General features: G+C 47.9%; 1 protein-coding gene across 2 annotated transcripts in view; it reads right to left on the reverse strand.

Annotated features, from left to right (window-relative positions):
• Nucleotides 1-23,451, reverse strand: part of CRHR1 (corticotropin releasing hormone receptor 1) — a 146,335-nt gene that overhangs the window by 55,071 nt on the left and 67,813 nt on the right. The window lies entirely within an intron of this gene.

Raw genomic sequence — 23,451 nt, forward strand, 5'->3', positions numbered from 1 at the left:
CCCACCCCCGCCGATCAGCTGATCCAATCGGCCGGGAAAACCACGGCAGCGTGGCTGTTTCAGCAGTCGCTCGCCACTGCTGCTGTGGTTTCCCCTGCTGATTGGATCAGCTGATCAGCAGGGGGCAGGGGGAGGTCGGCCTGGAAAGCGCTTCATGGCACCTTCCCCGGTCTTAAAGTGGTATAAACGGGGGATGGCGAGGCTGCGCGGGGGATAACGAGGCTGCCGGGGGGTGGGTGGGCTGTGCGGCCCACTTGGAAACAGGCCCCGGACTGGTACCGGTCCGCAGCCCGGGGGTTGGGGACCCCTGCTATACAGACAGCAGAAAACTCGGGAGATGAAATTAATTGGGGTGGAGGAGCAAATTCTAACGTTTGCTTTGTTTGTGAAGATCCAAGTTACAGATTCTCTTAATGAGAATGAGGGAAAATGTCACGCTAATACCAAGCAAGGGTTATGTATTTAGGGAATTTATATGCAAGCTTTCTAAAGTCCCACTCCAGGCGGCTTACGAGCAAAAGGAAACCACAAGACTGCAGCATCATCCTAACGGTTGTTAACGTTGGGTTGCATCCAGCCAACGTTTTTGCTCAGTCTTACCCAATCCCTGTCCTTATTACAGCCTATGGCCCACATGATTTTTATACACAGAAGTTCCCACAATCCCCTTAGAGATACCAGTGAACCCCCCAGAATTACATCTTGCCTCTAGACTATAGGGATCAGTTGCCTTGGAGAAAATGGCTGCTTTGGAGGGTGGGACTCTGTGGCATTATACCTCACTGAGGTCCCTGGTCTCCCCAGGCTCCATCCCCAAATCTCCAGGAACATATGAACATATGAAGCTGCCTTATACTGAATCAGACCTTTGGTCCATCAAAGTCAGTATTGTCTTCTCAGACTGGCAGCGGCTCTCCAGGGTCTCAAGCTGTGGTTTTTCACACCTATTTGCCTGGACCCTTTTTTGGAGATGCCAGGGATTGAACCTGGGACCTTCTGCTTCCCATGCAGATGCTCTACCACTGAGACACCGTTCCTCCCCTAAGGAGTTTCCCCCCATTGCCTGTCAGTGACTGGGGGGGGGGGGGGGACTTAGCAACCCTGGATTCACCTCCACAGACTTTTTTCAGGTGATCAGTGAGGACCAGTGTTCCCTCTAAGCTGAGCTAGCTCACAGATTGTTTAGCCTCCAGCTCACACGTTTTTGTCTTAGCTCAGGAAGAATGACCCCAGAGCACAATCATTTATACAGTAGTTCTCAGCTTTAATGCCAGTAGCCAGGGCTATTTTTGTAGCAGGAACTCCTTTGCATATTAGTCCACACCCCCACGATGTAGCCAATCCTCCTGGAGCTCACAATAGGCCCTATAATAAGAGTCCTGAAAGCTCTTGGAGGATTGGCTACAACAAGGACGTGTGGCATAACATGCTAAAGAGTTCCTGCTACAAAAAAAGCCCTGCCAGTAGCTCACAAAGTAGAATTTTTTGGTCACAAGACTCTGCAGCTTAGAGGGAACACTGGTGAGGACCTCTTCTTCCTTTTTTAACAGTAGAAAAGCTGGTTGGATCCAAGCCATGATTTTCATTTTGTTAAAAAGTCCAGCGTAAGCCGGGAAGACCTCACGCATTAAGATGAAGATGATATTGGATTTATATCCCGCCCTCCACTCCGAAGAGTCTCAGAGCGGCTCACAATCTCCTTTCCCTTCCTCCCCCACAACAGACATCCTGTGAGGTAGATGAAGATATTGGATTTATATCCCGCCCTCCACTCTGAAGAGTCTCAGAGTGGCTCACAATCTCCTTTACCTTCTTCCCCCACAACAGACACACTGTGAGATAGATGAAGATATTGGATTTATATCCCGCCCTCCACTCCGAAGAATCTCAGAGCGGCTCACAATCTCCTTTCCCTTCCTCCCCCAAAACAGACACCCTGTGAGGTAGCTGAAGATATTGGATTTATATCCCTCCCTCCACTCCAAAGAGTCTCAGAGTGGCTCACAATCTCCTTTCCCTTCCTCACCCACAACAGACACCCTGTGAGGTAGATGAAGATATTGGATTTATATCCCGCCCTCCACTCTGAAGAGTCTCAGAGCAGCTCACAATCTCCTTTACCTTCTTCCCCCCCAACAGACACCCTGTGAGGTAGATGAAGATATTGGATTTATATCCTGCCCTCCACTCCGAAGAGTCTCAGAGCAGCTCACAATCTCCTTTCCCTTCCTCCCCCACAACAGACACCCTGTGAGGTAGATGAAGATATTGGATTTATATCCGCGCTCCACTCCGAAGAGCCTCAGAGCGGCTCACAATCTCCTTTTCCTTCTTCCCCCCCAACAGACACCCTGTGAGGTAGATGAAGATATTGGATTTATATCCCGCCCTCCACTCCGAAGAGTCTCAGAGCAGCTCACAATCTCCTTGACCTTCCTCCCCCACAACAGACACCCTGTGAGGTGCGTAGGGCCGGAGAGGGCTCTCCCAGCAGCTGCCCTCATGCTCTGGCTCTGCTTCTACAGATACTCTGGATTGGGGTCGTCACCCAGAGTGACCCAGAGATAGCTGAGTAGAATTCAATCTGAGGGCTGAATTAAACCTTTCAGACCTCCCGGTGATGTCTTTGTACTTCAGGCTCCTGCGAATTTCCCAGACAGTTTCTTCTAAAGTCAGACCAGAGCAATGGGGGCAAAAGAGGACACCATTTAATCCACAGCCGGATAGACTTGCTTTTAGAAAAGCATTTAACTATTGTGTTCAAGCGCAGGCTGTAAGTAGGCAGGATCCGTTGCGCAAACGGTTTACCCACTTCCCAGTCGTGCTCTCAATTCAATCCCTGTGCTTGAGATGGGTAGCAGAAGGCAGGCACGGCTATTTCTGAACCCGCTTTTTGAAACGACTGGAACGGAGGATGCGTGACAAGCCAATTGGCAGAGAGTGCTACTTTTCATTTGGCTCCGAATCTGCCACTCAATCGAGAGACCTAACGGCAGCCTCTGAATGCATGCGTTTCTTTGAGAGAATCCCTACACAAAAGGAGCATACAGGCTGAGCAGCGGCACAGCGGCTAGCAGGAACGTACAAAGATGACCCTGACATTGATCCTGAGAGCCAGTACTGATTAATAGCCTGGACTCTAATCTGGAGAGCTGGGCATGATTCCCTACTCCTCCACATGCAGCCAGATGGGTGACCTTGGCTCAGTCACTGCTCTCTCAGAGGTCTTCTCTCAAGAGCCGTTCTCTCAGAGCTCTCTCAGTCCCACCTCCCTCACAGGGCGCCTGTTGTGGGGAGAGGAAGGGAAGGGGATTGTAAACAGTGTATAAAACCAACTCTTCTTAAGGTTTACCTGTGCTTGTTTAGGAAATTCTTGGAAATATGCGGGTGCTCCCCGTGGAGCAGGGCTGCCAGCTTGGGAAATTCCTGAAGGTTGAGGGGTGAAGCCTGGGAAGGTTGGGATTTGGGGTAGGAAAGAATCTCAGTGGGTATAATGCCGCAGAGTCCACCATTCAAAGGCGCCATTTTCTCCAGGGGAATTTATCTCTGTCACTGGAGATCTCCTGGCCTTGCCTTGAGGCTGTTAACTCTACCAAGACCGAAGGCAAGAACTCTATCTCAGGCTCACTGCAGTTGTAATGAAGAAGAAATTGGATTTATACACCACCTTTCACTCTGAATCAGAGTCTCAGAGCGGCTCACAATCTCCTTTACCTTCCTCCCCCACAACAGACACCTTGTGAGGTGGGTGGGGCTGAGAGAGCTCTCCCCAGAAGCTGCCCTTTCAAGGGCAACTTCTGCGAGAGCTATGGCTAACCCAAGGCTATTCCAGCAGCTGCAAGTGGAGGAGTGGGGAATCAAACCCAGTTCTCCCAGATAAGAGTCCACTCACTTAACCACTACACCAAACCGACTCTCAATGGAAGTACAGGCATTTGAACTTGGGACCTCTTACATTACAAAACCCCGGGTTCTACTCTTCAGCTGCTGCTTCTCCTCTACAGGGCAACATCAGCCCTCCCCCCCCCCCGCCCCTCCCAAATCAGTTTTCCACCTGCCAAATTAGCAGTTGCTGATCACTTTCCACACAGACACTCGAGGGAGAAAAATCTGGCTTCAGTTCTCACCCTGACAGGTAGATGCAATTCGTATTTGAGATATTTAACTGCTCATTATCCCCCGTCAAGTCTCAATTTGCACCCAAACCTAAAGGGAACAGACTAGATGGTGTCAAACAGAATTATTCAAAAGGGCATTTTTATAAAGTGAATAAGATTGTACTTTACATCAGTGGAATTTAAGGCAATCCTCGTTTCTATTATGCAGTGCTTACTGAATCATCTTATTAAATTTTGCAATCCAGTTTTTTAAAATAAAAATTGCCCATTGTAACATGTTCTTCACTGCATTGTTCCCCAATTTTATAACTGCTACTTTACTACCCGTGTTTGAGTACAACGTTCTCTTATTTCGTTGACAATTACTGTGTTCTTCCTGCATTGTTCTGAGGTGTAATCTCTTGAATAAATACAACAATGAGTCTCAGCAAGAGAGGTGATCTACGACAGAAATAAATAAAACAAATGACAAACTCTGTGGATCTTCTAATTGGTTCTATATAACTCAGGTGGATTACTGGAGGTTGAAAAACAAAGAAACAAAACAAAAGAGAATATTTTTAAAGAAATAAAACAAAAAGAGAGCCTGGGGGTGTCAAACACGCAGTTTGGGGACCGAATCAGGCCCCCTAGAGGGCTCCTATCAGGTCCCCGAGCAACCTCCTGTCATCTGCTTCCTTCTCCCTATATCTTGCTTCCTTCTGCATCACAGCTTGCTTTGCAAGGCTTGCTCAGTTGCACAGGAGCTACAGAGCAAAACCTCTATTTTCTCCATTGGCCGAGGCTCCTTCCTTCAGGAGGAAGGGGGGGATAAATAGCTTGCTTTGCCAGGCTCTCTCAGCCGCACAGCACAGCTACTGAGACAAGCCTCTCTTCCTTCTGTTGGCTGAGGCTCCTCAGTCCTCTGAGGAAGGAAGGGAAAAGCCAGAGCTTCCTTTGCCCAGTTCTCTGGATCCCATAGGGGAATACAAAGAAAGCATCTTTAAGACCAATGAGTGCTATCTCTGCTACCTAATCTTAAATAGGTACACACATGGCCCAGACTGATATGGCTCGGCCCAGCAAAGTCTCCTTTATGTCAGATCTGACCCTCATAACAAATGAGTTTGACACCTCTGCTATAAATGATTACATCTATATGGAACTGGGTTGTACCAGTCCATTTTGAAAGCACTACTTGTTTGCATAAGAAAATGCGAGCATGTATTGTTTATTTAACTGGAAGACTGCATTTCACCTTTGTTTCGCCGAACGAGAGCCTGAAGGCAGCTCACAGAGCTACACGTAGAACAAAACACTAACATCAAGCTAAAACTAGTAAAATAAGTACACCAAATAGATTAAAAGCAGGGGAAGAGTTGAAACGTGGTAAATATGACAGAAATGTGGTAACTATGGGATCGCAAAGAGTTGGACTCGACTGTGCGACTGAACAACAACAAAAATATGACTGTTGGGGTATTACTTGTTACCACCCCACCTTCCAATTGTAATGGGCCACCGATGTTGGTGGAAAGGGCTGACAAGCAGTTTACAACTTCTGGTGGTCCCATAGGGATTCAAGGCAAGAGACAAACACAGGTATTTTGCCACTGCCTGCCCTGCATTAGCAACCCTGGACATCCTTTATTCCCAGTCTTCCTTTGAGGAGCTCAGCGCAACATACATAATTTTCCTTCCCTCAACAGTCTTGTGAAGGAACGGGTGGAGAACTGCAGTGCAATCAAGTTTGCTACTTGCGTCCTAGCAGTGGGCAGTCCTTTTCCGAGGAGGAGGAGGAGGAAGAGGAGGAAGACGAGAAGGAGGAGAAGGAGATGGAGGAGGAGTTGGTTTTATACCCCGCCCCTCACTACCGAAAGGAATCTCGGAGTGGCTTACAATCGCCTTCCTTTCCTCTCCCCACAACAAAGACCCTGTGAGGTAGGTGGGGCTGAGACAGCTCTGAGAGAACTGTTCCGAGAGATCAGCTCTGAGAGAACTGCGACTCGCCCAAGGTCACCCAGCTGGCTACAGATGGACGAGTGAGGAATCCAACCTGGTTCTCCAGATTCGAGTCTACCACTCTTAACCCCCGCACCATGTGCTCTGATCTGAGGAGATGGCTGGTGTACACCATCCAGGGCCTTTAAAAACTGCAAATGGCAAAGCTTGTGCAAAGCCAATCAGAGACGTTTATTTTAAACCGAGGTTTCCGCTTGCCATTGTAATGAAGGTTATTTCAAAATTAAGCACTTTAAATGTCAAACCATTAATCAGAACTTCTAATTTGCATCTCCCAGGAAAATAAGCTGACCAGCTCTCTCCAGAGTATAAACAGACCCTTGAGGGTACTTAAAGCTAAATGGGCAGCTATTAGTTAGGCAAGATGGAAAAGGTGGGGACTGAAATTTCATTCAAGTACACATTCATCCTAAAATCACCTGGTGCGGACAGGTCCAGGCAGTACACGGTAAGAAAAACATGCTTTGCTAACCCCCAAGAATTTTGCTCCTTTGGAGTGCAAGGCAGTAATGTCACACTGGTCAAGATTTTGTTGTCCGGGATTTTGTTGTCCCTCCCTGTATAATCTGCCACCCCTCCGTAACGATTGCACGACCGTATTACAATTTTAAATCCCAATTTCAAGTCTAGATAGGCTAATGAGGTCTGAACTTGCTGAGACTGAGAGGGGGGGAAAAAATCTTGGGGTTGTAGTGGATAACTCAGTGAAAATGTCAACCCAGGAAAGAGAATAAAATGGCCAATATTGCAATATCCCAGAAATAGGTATATGGCGTGGCCTCATTTGGAATACTACGTACAGTTCTGGTCACTGTATCTTCAAAAGGACTTTAAAAGCAAAAAGGTAAAGGCAATCCCCTGTGCAAGCACCAGTCGTTTCCGACTCTGGGGTGACGTTGCATCACGACGTTTTCACGGCAGACTTTTTTACGGGGTGGTTTGCTATCGCCTTCTCCAGTCATCTACACTTTACCCCCAGCAAGCCAGGTACTCATTTGACCGACCTCGGAAGGATGGAAGGCTGAGTCAAACTTAAGCTGCCTACCTGAACCCAGCTTCCGCCGGCATTGAACTCAGGTCGTGAGCAGAGAGCTCGTACTGCAGCACTACCACTCTGTGCCACGGGGGCTTTGCAGAGCTGGAAAAAGTGCAGAGGAAGGCAAGCAAGACGATGTGGGGCTTGGAGCAACTTTGCTATGAGGAAAGCCTGAAGAGTCTGGGACTTTTCTATTGAGAAAAGAGGTGACTAAGGGAAGACATTATAGAGGTTTATGCATGGGGTGGAGAGAACTGCAAAGTGACATTTTTCTTCCTCTCCCCAAAGACTAGAACTTGGGGGCACCCAATGAAGCTGATAGGCAGTAGATTCAGGACAGACAGAAGGAAATACTTCTTTACATGGAGAGTGATTAGAATGTGGGATTCCCTACCAGAGGATGTAGTGATGGCTACAGGAATAAACAGCTTTTAAAAGGGGGATAGATTTCTGGAAGATAAGTTTATCAATGGCTACTAGCCATGGTGACTGGTGGGAAGCTCCACATTCAGAGGGACAAATTCTCTGAATCCCAGAGCCAGGAGGCAACATCAGGGGAAGGCGTCAGCCTCTCTGCCCTGTTGTTGGCTGTCCAGAGGAACTGGGTGCACACTGCGTGAGAAAGGATACTGGACTAGATGGACCACTGGTCTGAACCAGCAGAGCTCATTTTATGTTCTTACATCCTTAAATTCAGCTGCAATTGGAACAGACAGGGCATTTTTTTGCAGCACAAACTCCTTTGCATATTAAGACACTCACCCCTGATGTAGCGAATCCTCCTGGAGTTTACAGCAGGCCCTGTACTAACAGCCTCATAAGCTCTTGGAAGATTGGCTACATCAGGGGTGTGTGGCCTAATATGCAAAGGAGTTCCTGCTACAAAAAAAGCCCTGAACATGAACATATGAAGCTGCCTTATACTGAATCAGACCCTTGGTCCATCAAAGTCAGTATTGTCTACTCAGACTGGCAGCGGCTCTCCAGGGTCTCAAGCTGAAGTTTTTCACACCTATTTGCCTGGACCCTTTTTAGTTGGAGATGCCAGGGATTGAAACCTGGGACCTTCTGCTTACCAAGCAGATGTTCTACCACTGAGCCACCGTCCCTCCCCTCACCGTCCCTGGGAATAGATATGCTAGCTGTTTCTAGTATCAACTTCTGTTCAAACTTTGGGAACATCTCATGTCCCACTTAGCCCATAATGGTATTTCTGAACATCTTGGATTACTTTAAGATTAGTTTCTGAGCTTCTGCTCTGGTATCCCTGACATCAAAGGTTAGGCAAATAGAAATCAGGGACAGGGCCTTTCCTGCAGTGACACCAGTTTGTGGAACATGTTCTTCAGGTATAGTCATATGGCATTGAAGGAAAAATTATCCTTTAGAACTTGCTTAACATAAGAGTCACATAGAATAAATGTCAGATGTTTGAGAGCCGCAAGACATGAATGTCAGATGTTTGAGAGACGGAAGGGAGGACGGAGGGAAAGCAAATAGATGGGGGAGGTGGAGATGGAAAGAAAGCAACTTTAAATGCATCCAAGCCACTGGCTGGCTTGGTTTGGAGAAGTGATTTAGAGAGAGAAATGCCTTCTCCGAGCCAGCTGATGCGGTGGTGGGGGCTTCAAGAGCCACACGATATGTGTGAAAGAACCACATGTGGCTCCCGAGCCACAGTTTGGCCACCCCTGCTTTAGAATGACTAAAGCCATATTATAATGCTGCTTGCTTAAGAATGAAATTCTTGTGGCCTGGGAGCTGGCAATATAGCCAGAAGTTTCAGAAGCCGTTTCAGCTGCCTGAGTGTAGCTTCTTATTGGCAGATAAGATGCCAAGAATGTGGAAAAATCCTCTTAGACATCCACAATATGCTATAGCTACACTAGCAAACATCTGCAGATTGCCTGGATATATCCAGTTGCCAAACTATGTAACGAGTAGGAATGAAACTGATATAAAGACGACGGTAGTATGAATGTAAGGTGTCGTGGGAAAGAAGCAAGAAAAACGCTTTCGTAACTTTTGAAATAAGGAAAGATTCTTTGGCCATGGCACAATAAAGCTCTTGTAGAAATTTTTCACTCCCTCAGTGTGACTACTGGATTAAGAACCCCTAGGGTTCCCATTCCACAGGTGAGGGTGGCGGATCTCCGATCCCTCGGAGAGCCAGTTTGGTGTAGTGGTTAAGTGTGCGGACTCTTATCTGGGAGAACCGGGTTTGATTCCCCACTCCTCCACTTGCACCTGCTGAAATGGCCTTGGGTCAGCCATAGCTCTGGCAGAGGTTGTCCTTGAAAGGGCAGCTGCTGTGAGAGCCCTCTCCAGCCCCACCCACCTCACAGGGTGTCTGTTGTGGGGGAGGAAGATAAAGGAGATTGTGAGCCGCTCTGAGACTCTTCGGAGTGGAGGGCGGGATATAAATCCAATATCTTCTTCTTCTTCTTCTTCTTCTTCTTCGATTTTAGGGATTTCTGCCCACCACCAGCCAGCTGGCCAGCAGAGGAAACTATATCCCCAAACAGCAACGTCCTTGACGCAATGACCTCACGCAAAAATGAAGTCATCACATCATGGACATTGCACACGGACATGGACATGACGCTCTGGTTTGAGGGCAAAACTCTATGGTCGCATGACAATGTCACTGTTTAGGGATAAAGCCCCCACCTGCTCCCGGAACACTCCCTCCTACCCTTTGCTGATGAGTCACAGGGACCTAGCAACCCTACCTGGGACCCAGATATTTCACCATCAGCATCAACACTACTATCTTTTGAAGCTGCCTTATTTTGAATCGAGAGCCCCGTGGCGCAGAGTGGTAAAGCTGCAGTACTGCAGTCGGAGCCCTCTGCTCACAACCTGAGTTCGATTCCAGTGGAAGCTGGGTTCAGGTAGCCGGCTCGAGGTTGACTCAGTCTTCAATCCTTCTGAGGTCGGTAAAATGAGTACCCAGCTTGCTGGGGGGAAAGTGTAATGACCGGGGAAGCCAACGGCAAACCACCCTGTAAAAAGGTCTGCCGCGAAAATGTTGTGAAAGCAGCGTCACCCCAGAGTCGGAAATGACTGGTGCTTGCACAGGGGACCTTTCCTTTTCCTAATTTGAATCAGACCCTTGGTCCACCCTTGTCAATATTGTCTACTCCAGGGCTCCCCAACCTTTTTGAGCCTGCAGGCAATGTTTTCTCTAAACTGTGGAGTCCTGTGAGCAAAAATTCTACTTTGTGAGTTACTGGCACTAAATTTGTCGGCTGGTGTATAAATCAGTTCGCTCTGGGGTCATTTTCCCTGAGTTAAGACTAGAATGTGTGAGCCAGAGCTTAGAGGGAACACTGCCTGCAGGGATCTTTGGAATTCTGATACAGTGTGATGGGCACAGGCACAAAATGGCCGCCATAAAATGGCTGCTGAAGGAGGTGGAGCCAGGCACAAAATGGCTGCCGCAGCCATGTCTTTAAAAATCTGCACAGTCAATCAATTCTCCATATAGACAATCAGAAGCCTTGCAGGGTAAAAAACGCTACTTAAAAAAAAATTTGTTTGGTGGATGCTGCAAAAAAGGAGCTGTCAGGTGCCATTAGGCTTCCCAATCCCCAGGTCCCAGAGGGGGATCCCCCGGTTTTACAGGCTTCCTCCCTCCCCCAGCCAGCTGGCTGGCGGGGGAAGCCCCACCCCCAGAGCCATCATGCACCTCCAGGAACAATTCCCATAGGGAATGATGGGGAATTGATCCGCGGGTATCGGGGGCTCTGGGGGGGGCTGTTTTTTGAGATAGAGGCAATTTTCAGTATAGCATCTAGACCTAGTGCCTCTTCCCAAAATACCTCCCATGTTTCAAAAAGATTGGACCAGGGGGTCCAATTCTATGAGCCCCAAAAGAAGGTGCCCCTATCCTTCATTATTTCCTATGGAAGGAAGGCATTTCAAAGGTGTGCTGTCCCTTTAAATGTGATGGCCAGAACTCCCTTGAAGTTCAATTATGCTTGTCACACCCTTGCTCTCGCCTCCTCCCCCAATGTTTCCTGGCTCCACCCCCCAAAGACTCCTGGCTCCACCCCCAAAGTCCCCAGATATTTCTTAAATTGGACTTGGCAACCCTAGGTGCCATGGACATCATATTGGAGACCCCTGGTCTACTCGTAGAGGGCAACTAAAAAAACCTGTTTTATTCACCCAAGCATTTAGTGGAAGGAGTCTTTTATTTATGTATTTGAAAGATGTCAATACCTCCTCGCAGAGTCCTGATCAAAGTGGCTTACAATTAAAATAATAAGTTAGCAACGCAAAATCAGCAAACTATTTTAAAGAATAAAAAATAAAACAAGCCCATGGAAATAAACAGCATGAAACCATCCATATATTTTAATGGTCTCCTCCTGTTTTATGGATAGCTTTTATGCTGGTTATATCCAACGGCTTGTGTTTTACTGACTGGCGTTTTAATATTGTGTGTGTGTGCTTTAATTGTAAGCCACTTCGAGCAGGACTCTGAAAAGGTGGCATGGAAATATTCTAAATATAAATATACTGAACAGTCTTCAGACCATGAGCAGACTATTAGAAACCTGGAAAGAAACTCCTAATTACAAGCCTGGGTAAAAAGAGACATTTTGGCCAAGTGCCTAAAGACAATAATGTAGATGCCAGGCGAGCTTCAAATCTTTCTGCCTCTGGTACATTTTAGCTGATTTTGTTGGATTTTTATCATATTCAGATCTTACAACTGCATATCGTGAGCCAGCCTGAGGGCTTGATAAGAAGAAAGACAGTCGACAAATATTTGAAATGAATACCACTGACTTTGTATTAGGCTTCCCAATCCCCAGGTCCCAGAGGGAGATCCCCCAGTTTTACAGGCTTCCCCCCTCCCCCAGCCAGCTGGCCAGAGGGGGAAGCCCTGCCCCCACAACCATCATGCACCTCCATGAACAATTCCCATAGGGAATGATGGGGAATTGATCCGCAGGTATTGGGGGCTCTGGGGGGGGCTGTTTTTGAGATAGAGGCACCAAATTTTCAGTATAGCATCTAGTGCCTCTCCCCAAAATACCTCCCAGGTTTCAAAAAGATTGGACCAGGGGGTCCAATTCTAGGAACTCCAAAAGAAGGTGCCCCTATCCTTCATTATTTCCTATGGAAGGAAGGCATTTAAAAAGATGTGTAGTCCCTTTAAATGTGATGGCCAGAACTCCCTTGAAGTTCAATTATGCTTGTCACACCCTTGCTTTTAGCTCCGCCCCCAATGTCTCCTGGCTCCACCCCCAAAGTCCCCAGATATTTCTTGAATTGGACTTGGCAACCCTACCTCGTATTGAGCACAAAGCTGGTTTGTGTCTGGAAACGTCCAAGGGATTTGTTCAGAGAGCTTTCAGCACTTCCATCTTCTTGGTATGCAACAGGGAGGCCAGCCTTTAGGTGGGACCTGAGGACCCCCCCCCCCCCCCCCGAATCACAGTACATCTCCAGACTACAGAGATCAGTTCTAGGGTTGCCAATCCCCAGGTGGAGGCAGGGGATCCTCCGGTTTGGAGGCCCTCCCCCCGCTTCAGGGTCGTCAGAAAGCGGGGGGAGGGGAGGGAAATGTCTGCTGGGAACTCTGTTATTCCCTATGGAGATTTATTCCCATAGAAAATCATGGAGAATTGATCTGCGGGTATCTGGGGCTCGGGGGGGGGCTGTTTTTTGGGGTAGAGGCACCAAATTTTCAGTATAGCATCTAGTGCCTGCCCCCAAAATAACCCCCAAGTTTCAAAAAGATTGGACCAGGGGGTCCAATTCTATGAGCCCCCAAAGAAGGTGCCCCTATCCTTCATTATTTCCTATGGAAGGAAGGAATTGAAAAGGTGTGCCGCCCCTTTAAATGTGATGGCCAGAACTCCCTTTGGAGCTCAGTTATGCTTGTCACAGCCTTGATCTTGGCTCCACCCCTAATGTCTCCTGGCTCCACCCTCAAAGTCTCCTGATATTTCTTGAATTGGACTTGGCAACCCTAATCAGTTCCCCTGGAGAAAATGGATACTTTGGAGGATGAACTGGATGGCATTGCAACCCACGGACGTTCCTGCCCTCCCCAGGCTCCACTCCCAAATCTCCAGGACTTTCCCAATCTGGATCTGGCAACCCTACACCTCATCCCACACTGGTGGTCGGGAGTGTGGCGGGGAGACTACTATGCAGATATCCAGGGTTCTTTAACCTGTCTTTGTCTTCACCAGGGCTTTTTTGAAGGAAAAGGTCAGCAGGAACTCATTTGCATGTTAGGCCACACCCCCTGACATCACCATTGTTTAACATAGGGCTTTTTGTTGAAAACCCCCAGCAGGAACTCATTTGCATGTTAGGCCACACACCCCTGACATTTCCATTGTTTCACACAGGGCTTTTGTAGAAAACCCCCAGCAGGAATCATTTGAATATTAGGGCACACCCCCTGACATCACCTTTGTTTCACACAGGGCTTTTTTGTAGAAAAAGCCCAGCAGGAACTCAATTGCATATTAGGCCACACCCCCTGACACCAAGCCAGCTGGAACTGCGTTCCAGTGCATTCCTGCTCAAAAAAAAAAGCCAGTCAGTTTGGTGTAGTGGTTAAGTACATGGACTCTTATCTGGGAGAACCGGGTTTGATTCCCCACTCCTCTACTTGCAGCTGCTAGAATGGCCTTGAGTCAGCCATGGCTCTCGCAAGAGTTGTCCTTGAAAGGGCAGCTTCTGGGAGAGCTCTCAGACTCACCCATCTCACAGAGTGTCTGTTGTGGGGGGGAGAAGAAAAAGGAGATTGTAAGCCGCTCTGAGACTTTGATTCAGAGAGAAGGGTGGGGTATAAATCTGCAGTCTTCTTCTTCTTCAGTCGGGCAACCACTAGGCAATGACATCCATGAGGTGTGCTCTTCATTAATCAAGGATTCGGTGTCCCAGAAGATACAGCCCCTCCCCCCTCCGAAGTCCTAGTTCTACATTTACACATCATTGCAAGGATACTGGACGCTCCGTCTCCTACGTTCCTTAGAAATGTGTGTCAGTAATCACTCAGTGCTTCTGGCAGATGGGACAAACAGATTAAAAAGGCTTCCTTTTGCAGGTAATTGCCCACTTAATCAAATTCAATCAGTCTCTGTCAGAATGGGGGACATTCCTTCACACTTGGTAGGCGGAAATCCATAGCTATTACAATATGTAAATGGACAGGATCAAGAAAGGGGGCAGGAGTGGCTTTACCCAAACATTGGTTTGTTTTTCTCTGCACATGGGTGGATTCTTTCCATTCTTTTTATCGTCTACCTATCTTGCCATTCCTGCAAGGATTGAAAGGCCACATTGCATGGGGTTATTCACGACATCCTTCAAGAGTAGGGATGCCAGCCTCCAGACGGGACTTGGGAATCCCCTGGAATTACGGCTCATCTCCAGATTACAGAGATCAGTTCCCCTGGAAAAAATGGATGCTTTGGGAAGTGGACTCTGTGGCACTGTGCCCCACTGAGGTCCCTGCCCTCCCCAGGCTCCACCCCCCCCCCAACGTCCAGGAGTTTCCCAACCTGGAGCTGGCAAATGCAACCTTATCTCCTCCAACACCCACCGGTGGCTAAGTGGGACCTGGTGGTAACCCTACTCAAGGGAATTCAAAGTAGCAATCCAAATTAAGGAGAAGGGCCAGTTTCTGATAATGCAAAGGCCAGGGGAAACACTATTGAGAAAAAGAAGAGTTGGTTTTTATACCCCGCTTTTCTCTACCTTTTGGAGTCTCGAAGGGAGTTTGGGAGGCGTTCCAAAGTGGGCTGGCTCAGAAAGAGCCATCCTGAAGCCTTCACACGCTCCCCAACGAAGTGCTTGCATCCTGTCTGCCAAGAGGCCTCAGAATCCAGACTGCTCTTTCTTCCCCCAGCAAGTTAAGAGCTCAAGCGGTCCTGACAGTTTTTAAGCAGAAAAAAGGCAGAAGCGGCTTGAGGCGGCTTGCTTTCACACAGTCAAGTCACCTCGCATCCACCCTGCTGCTTCCAGATGGTAAGGTGGTGACTGGCGGTTGGCTCAAAGATTTGCTACCACTTTGAGCTTTTTTGAGCCACTCTGTGGAGTCTGAAGAATGGAGTGAGTACAGGACGGGAATGGGTGGCAGATGTTGCCATCTGGAGGGATTTTCTGGGTCAATTTCAGAAGTGTCTCTGGGTAGGCCCAAAGTGCTGATTTGTAATCACCCACAGCGGCTTACAATCACCATCCCCTTCCTCTCTCCACAACTGGCACCTAGGCTTCCCAAACCTCCCGCTCTGGCGGGAGACTTCTGGGTTCCCAGCTTCATCTCCCGCTCTCCAAAAATTGGGAAGCGGGGGGGGGGGAGGGGGGGAGAACATACCTGTAGGCTTCATGCTGTTAGCTCCTGAGCAGTTTGTAAAATGTCTGCCCCTTTAAGGCTGGGCAGGAAGCAGGAAACAGGAAGGGCTTTGCAGAACGGCCCCTCCCTTTCTTTGCTTTCGTTTTCACAGCAGGTAGAGTTCTCCGGAAGAAGACCCAGTAAGTATTTGTGTGTGTGTGAGAGAGGGAGGGGGCAGGGAGGGGGGATTCCCTGGTATGGAGGCTCTCCCCCCCTTTAGAAAGCGTGGGGGGGGGAGGGAAATGTCTACTAGGCACTCTGTTATTCCCTATGGAGAACGATTCCCATAGGGAATAATAGGGAATTGATCCGTGGGTATTGGGGGCTCTGGGGGGGCTATTTTTTGAGGTAGAGGCACCAGATTTTTAGTATAGCATCTAGTGCCTCTCCCCAAAATACCCCCCAAGTTTCAAAACGATTGGACCAGAGGGTCCAATTCTATGAGCCCCAAAAGACGGTGCCCCTATCTTTAATTATTTCCTATGGAAGAAAGGCATTTAAAAAGGTGAGCTGTCCCTTTAAATGTGATGGCCAGAACTCCCTTGGAGTTCAATTATGCTTGTCACATCCTTGTTCCTGGCTCCACCCCCAAAGTCCCCAGATTTTTCTTTAATTGGACTTGGCAACCCTACTGGCACCTTGTGAGGTAGGTGGGGCTGAGAGAGTTCTAAGAGAGAACTCTGTGACTGGTCCAAGGTTAACCAGCAGCTGGGAAACCAGCCCTGTGGAAGCTGTTACCACTGCAAATGCCTCTGCCTTCTCAGCTGCCGTAAGTGTCCCACAACAGCCGTTTAGTGGCAGCCATTTTGTGTGGAGATAAGTCTGCGAGCCTGTGAGCTACAGGAGCTTCTTCTGCACATTTGCACTCACGGGAGGGCCACCAGCTCTGTCCTCAGGTGGCCTTCCATAGTGAAGGTTCTGTTACCTGGCTGGCAGAGGCAGGCCCCGTTTCCAGTCCATCCCTTACTGTTTCCACCCCTCTCACAAAGCAGTCCCCCACATTGCATGCGCATGTGCGGGAATTTAAGAGTACTGCAAAAGAGCAAAAAATGCTTTTGGTACGGTGCGCTAGACAATGTGGAAAATGTATCACTTGCTGTAGAGGGCCACCATAGAAATGAGAAATTAAATCAGAATTCCAAAAGACTGTACATTATCAAGCACTAAAGCAGGGCCCTGATGCCCTTGGGCACCAGGGTTGCCAGACCCCCCAGTATGGGTGGGGTTTCCCATGATTTTGGGGGCTCCAATCTGCTGCTAGCCAGCTGGTCACTGGCTCCGCCCCCAAACAGCCCCCTGCATCCACATTGCCGGCATGATGATGTCACATGGAAGTGATGTCATCACGCTGGGCGTGTCACACAGTCACGCTCTAGCATTTTGGCAAAAACTCTATGGTAACCACTCGATGATGGCAGCAACATTTCCCTGCCCTCCCCGCTCCTGGAAGGCTCCCTCCCGCCTGCTGACACCTATCCTGGTGCCCACCAAATGTTTTTGGAATGTGGGTGGGATCAGGTGGGCACCAAGCAGGGCTTCTGATGGCTCAACAGAGATTGGATCGGCTGTGCAAATTTTTAGATGCTTTGGCAGCAGCTGCCACCAGAGCACAAAGCTATTCACTGCGTGACTGTAGGTAAGCTGCAGCAGCCTTTTTCTGGCTGGCTCTACCCACAGCAACTATTTTGTGGCAGCCGCTTTGTGTCTGAGCCCACCGCGCTCTATCAGAATTCCAAACGTGCCCACAGACTCAAAAAGAGTGGCGAGACCTCTGCAAGAGAGGAACAGCTACTCAAATGCCCCAAAATAATGAATAAATCTATGAATGATGTAAGCCGTGTCAATATATATATATTTGCCCTCTGCTCTGCGTAACCAGGGCTTTTTCTTTTCTTTTTTTAGCGAGAATGCACAGGAACACAGTTCCGGCTGGCTTGGTGTCAGGGGTGTGGCCTAATATGCAAATGAGTTCCTGCTGGGCTTTTTCTACCAAAAAGCCCTGTGTGGAATAATGGTGACATCAGGGGGTGTGGCCTAATACGCAAATAGGTTCATGCTGTTTTTTTCCTACAAAAAATGCCCTGTGCTTAACCACTCTTGCTTTCCCCCCCCCCCCCAGCCAGCTTAAAAGCCAATGTTGCCATGGCAGATGCTCAAAGCTATCCAAAAGCTACACATTCTTTTTTCTCCCTGCAATGATTACTAATGAAATAAACACAGTACAAAGGATTTACCTTGAAAATCATTGCACTAGGTGTGAATGAAAAGATACATCCACAAAATGAATTTCACAGAAATGAAAACAGATGAAGTTCTAAAATGATTAAGCAAACTGTCATTTCACTGAAGAAAGCAAGAGTCAAGTTGCACCTTTAAGACCAACCAATTTTTATTTAGAACGTAAGCTTTTGTGTGCTCTTAAGCACACTTCATCAGATGAGGAATCCAGCACAGTGAGCAAAGCCATACATAGCTGAGCAGAGCCATACATAGCTGGTAGGCATCTCACTGTTTAATTACAGACCATTTTTATCACTTCTGCATTCTGCAACATCAAATACAGAGGGGGGGGGGAAACAAGTGAGTTGACTAGACATCTAATTGCTACAAGAAATATAGAAATAAAGACTTGGATCTAGCAATGCACAAGTGGAAACATTAACAGACTTGAAGTAGTTCTGCTTGTGCAAGATCTTCTGTTACTCTTGGCACTTTCCTCTCTGTGCCCAGAGGACTTTGTGCAAATAGAAGCACAACTGTGGGTACAATAAGTAGCAAGCAGCTACTGTGGTGTTTTTCTTGGGTTTCTGCTTACATGAGAAGCTCTTTTGCAGACAGAAATTTCAGGGAGAGGTTGTGGCTCAGTCCTCTGCTTGGCTTGCAGAAGGCCCCAGGTCAAATCCCTGGCATCCCCATCTAAAATTCTTTTAGATATCTAATTTTGATTTGGTTTGGTTTCTCTATATTACTTATATTTCTGGCTTAGATAATCCATCGTAGCTATCTACTTTGGCAAAGGCAATTATCCTTATTTGAAATATGGTTTTCATCTTTCCTTATTATTTCTTTGCTCAAAGTGAGTAAAGAAAGCTCTACTTTTTTTTCTGATTACAAGGATAAAGACAATTTATAACTTTGTTAACTTTCCAAACTGTAAATTTGCAGATTTGAAATCTGACAGTATTTTTTTATTGTGTATTCTCATGTCTGTACACAATTCTGCTACCAGTGATTTGTATTACCACCCATTCTTTACTGTTAATACTATTGTGCTAACTATACGGTAAAAACAAATAAAATACATATTTAAAAAAAACCCCTAGCATTCTCTTTCTATCACACCATAGCAGTCATGCCATTGTTAACTTACACCTCACTCCAGTCCTGATGGGTCTTGAATTTGTTTTTTGTCTTGGGCTGTTTTTGAACATCTACTAGCCATTTTGGTGGATTACTCTTCTGAGGCTTACCCAGATCCTGGATAGCTGGGGCACGCTACTTTTGCAAATTAAATCAAAGGCACCTAGAATCACAGAGTTGGAAGGGACTTCCAGGGTCATCTAGTCCAACCCCCTGCACAATGCAGGAAACTCACAAACACCTCCCCCTAAATTCACAGGATCTTCATTGCTGTCAGATGGCCATCCAGCCTCTGTTTAGCAACCTCCAAGGAAGGAGAGCCCACCACCTCCCGAGGAAGCCTGTTCCACTGAGGAACTGCTCTAACGGTCAGGAAGTTCTTCCTGATGTTGAGCCTGTCATTCCTTTTTTAAAAAAATTGTATTTGTGCATGCACACACATACGAACAGATACCTGGAACTCATGGCAACCTCTGGTGACTTACCTCTACTGGGCCCCTGAAGGATATTCAGAGAGGTGGCTGAATGAAGCCTGCCCCTGTCCTCCTGAATGCTGGTATTCCAAGGAGGTCTCCCATCTGAGAATTAACCAGAGTCAACCCCGCTTAGTTTCCAAGATCTGACAAGACTGTGCTTGTCTGGCCTATCCAGGTCAGAATCAAAAGTGCCAGTTATTCTTATGCTTCGCAAGGTTTACAGTTAAGACTGAAATAGTAAAAACCTACCCTCAAGGTAGCCCGTCCTCATCTTAGTAGTCTTTGGAGGTGAGTCTGGAACAGGGACTCATTCAGAAATGCAACAGACAGCCTCCTAACAGCAGGCAACTCGGCTGAATGCTGGGAGTGACTGAGTGGGCCCTTCCCACTCCACGCAAGTTGTAGCGATACTGCCTGATTCAGGCAGAGGCTAAATAGGGAAGAGGAAAAACCTCTCCAGTGACGACATAACAAGCAGCCTCTTCATGGAAGCCTTTAACTATCTAATTAACATGCTTCTGTCAGAACGTTTCTCACATCTCATTAGTGAGCCTCTGCCGATGGCATGACAAATAGTGTAATGGGACCTGTTCCATATTTGATGTTCCCAAATGTGACAAAAAAGAGAGAAAAATACTAAAATTTCACTTTGCTTTGTAACAGTGCTCTGCTTATTATACAGTAAAACAGTCCATCCTGTTTCCTTTGGATCCTTCCGAAAGCCCCATGATAATGAAGAAGGAGAAGGAGAAGAAGAAGAAGAAGAAGAAGAAGAAGAAGAAGAAGAAGACCGCAGATTTATACCCCACCCTTCTCTATGAATCAGAGTCTCAGAGCGGCTCACAATCTCCTTTACCTTCCTCCCCCACAACAGACACCCTGTGAGGTGGGTGGGGCTGAGAGGGCTCTCCCAGCAGCTGCCCTTTCAAGGACAACCTCTGCCAGAGCTATGGCTGACCCAAGGCCATGCCAGCAGCTGCAAGTGGAGGAGTGGGGAATCAAACCCGGTTCTCCCAGGTAAGAGTCCACGCACTTAACCACTACATCAAACTGGCTCTCCATTGTTATCATGGCACCGCAAATATGTCCTTGTAACTATTTGTTTTGCCCTGGTCTGAATAACCCAGGCTAGCTGGATTTAGTCAGACCTCAGGAGCTAAGCAGGGTCGGTCCTGGCTAATATCTGGATGAGAAACGTCCAAGGAAGTCCAGACCCGGAAGCAGGCAATGGGAAACCACCTCTGAACGTCTCTTGCCTTGAAAACCTTAGCAGGGGAGTCAAACTCATTTGTTACAAGGGCTGGATGTGACACAAACGGGACTTTGTGAGGCTGAGCCATGTGTGTCATAAAATGTCATGCCAGGTAATAGAGATATGTAATCTTTATAAAGGATACAGATAAACACAATTATAGATGTTATTTTTTTAACTTAAAATGCAAACACGCTTAAAACTCTTTTGATATTTTGTTTAAAATGGAAAGGTGGGGGAATTCTGGGATTTGGCACGGCAATTAAAAAAAAAACACACAGAAAAGGCAGAAGGATCACAGCGGAAACTAAAAATGTAAAATGCTCTAAGTCTAGAAAAGCATGAAATGGCTGGGCATTGCAAGCTTCTCCCCTTGCCCCACCCCCATTTACTCAGATTGGCAATGGCCCTGCAGTGTAATATCCCCATATGACCTTCCCAGGTAGCCATTTCTCCAAGTGAATTGACCTCTGTCACGCGGAGACCAGCTGTAATCCCAAGAGATCTCCAGTCACCACCTGGAGGTTGGCAACTGTACTAGCTGCCCCCAGCTTTCTCTGCGAGTGGTGGTGGGGAGCTCACAAATGGAGGGCTGAACATTATGGGAGGAGGCTATCCTTCAGTTAATAGATCCACCCATTATAATAGATAAGAACCCAAATTGTGTTTGTCTGCCTTCTGTCTAAAGGCCCCTGTTTCTTTTTGTCCTTGGCTGCGGGACCTCTCTCACCATTTCCGCCAGGCCTTGTGACCGACAGCCGGATTTGGGTTGGGTTTGTTCGTACGTCTGGCTGGTCTTTTGCTGTATCGGTCTCAGGAGCAAGCAACAGGTGAGTAAGCACATCGCTCAGGCAGTCCCTGGGAATGTAATGGATGGGGAGCCCAAAACGCTGCCGACGCTATGAGTTTGGGAAAGATAAATAACAGCAAAACCATGCCCATCCATCACCGCCAGTGCTCAAGGGTACAGGGCAGCTACCGAAGCAGAGAAACAAGATGCTTTTTGGGGAAAAAAAACAAATGAACAGCAAGTCCAGTTCCCGACCCAGCTGGGGGTGGGGAGGGGGAAGCGTTCCATCACACTTTCCCTTGGCAGGTGGTTCTACTTCGGAGGGGTTGGAGAACTGCCCAAAAGCCGCAGGCCGCTGACAGGAAGGAGCTGTCCCTCCAATATAGGTCACTTCCACACAGGCCAGGTCCAGACTGGCAGCTTGGGGCACATAGGAGGCATTTCAAACTGGGCCAGTTCAAAATAGGGTTGCCAAGTCCAATTCAAGAGATATCTGGGGCCTTTGGGGTGGAGCCAGGAGACTTTGGGGGTGGAGCCAGGAGCAAGGGTGTGGCAAGCATAATTGATCTCCAAAGGGAGTTCTGGCTGTCACATTGGAAATGTGGATAGGGGCACCTTCTTTGGAGGCTCATAGAACCAGGCCCCCAGGAGAGTGTTTTGGGGAGAGGCACTGAATGCTATCCCGAAAATTTGGTGTTTCTACCTCAAAAAACAGCCCCCCAAGAGCCCCAGATACCCGTGGATCAATTCTCCATGATACCCTAGGGGAATTCGTTTCCATAGGGAATAATGGCATGCCCACCAGCAGACATTCCACCCCCCCCTGCCGCTTTCTGATGACCCTGAAGTGGGGGGAGGGCCTCCAAACTGGGGGATCTCCTATAACCACCTGTGACTGGCAACCCTAGTTCAAAATGGAGCTGCTGAATCCCAATCAGACACTCCCACGGAAGTCGCCCGTTTCCAGTTTGGGTTTCTTGTTTAATACATGCACTCATGCTCTCTGGGCAGTTTTTTAAAAAAGAATACTGGTGAACAGGGCTCATTTTGTAGCAGGAGCTCCTTTGCATATTAGGCCACACGCCGCTCATGTAGCCAATCCATTAAGAGCTTACAGTAGGCCCTGTAAGCTCTTGGAAGATTGGCTACATCAGGGGCAGTGTTCCCTTTAAGCTGAGTTAGCTCACAGATTTTTAGCCTCCAGCTGATACATTTTTGTCTTAGCTCAGGAAGGATGACCCCAGTAGCTCACAACTTTATGCAGTAGCTCACAACGTAGAATTTTTGCTCACAAGACTCTGTAGCTTAGAGGGAACACTCATAAAGGGGTGTGGCCTAATATGCAAAGGAGCTCCTGCTACAAAATGAGTCCTGCTGGTGAATGCCTAGAACGGATTGGCGGGTTCACACCACCAATCCATCTCGCTTGTGGTCTCCTGTGTTCAGACGTCCAGAAAGACAGATGGGAGTGCAGCAGAAGGATTTGCTAGCACTTCCTAAGTGGTAGCTTTTTGAGCCACCTCAGAGATGCCGGAGGACGGGGTGAGTACAGGAGTGGGATGGGAGGCAGAGGTGCACATTTGGACTTGATTTTTTAATCTGTCTGTGAGCCATCCCTGTGTTGGCTTAAAACACCGGTCTGGACCCAGTCACAGAGATCTTTCTCAGCTTCAGCTACCAAAATGGCAGAACTTTTTTGTGTTGGGGGGGGGGGGGAGCATCCACAGAGAGCCAATTTGGTGTAGTGGTTAAGTGTGTGGACTCTTATCTGGGAGAACCAGGTTTGATTCCCCACTCCTCCACTTGCACCTGCTGGCATGGCCTTGGGTCAGCCATAGCTTTCGCAGTTGTCCTTGAAAGGGCAGCTGCTGTGAGAGTCCTCTCAGCCCCACCCACCTCACAGGGTGTCTGTTGTGGGGGAGGGAGATAAAGGAGATTGTGAGCCGCTCTGAGACTCTTGAGTGGAGGGCGGAATATAAATCCAAAGTCTTCTTCTTCTTCAGATAGGGTGCCCCCACCTGGAGATTTCCTGGATGCGTGATGTGCT

The sequence above is a fragment of the Heteronotia binoei genome, chromosome 15 (assembly GCF_032191835.1).
Source record: "Heteronotia binoei isolate CCM8104 ecotype False Entrance Well chromosome 15, APGP_CSIRO_Hbin_v1, whole genome shotgun sequence".
NCBI classification, from domain to species: domain Eukaryota; kingdom Metazoa; phylum Chordata; class Lepidosauria; order Squamata; family Gekkonidae; genus Heteronotia; species Heteronotia binoei.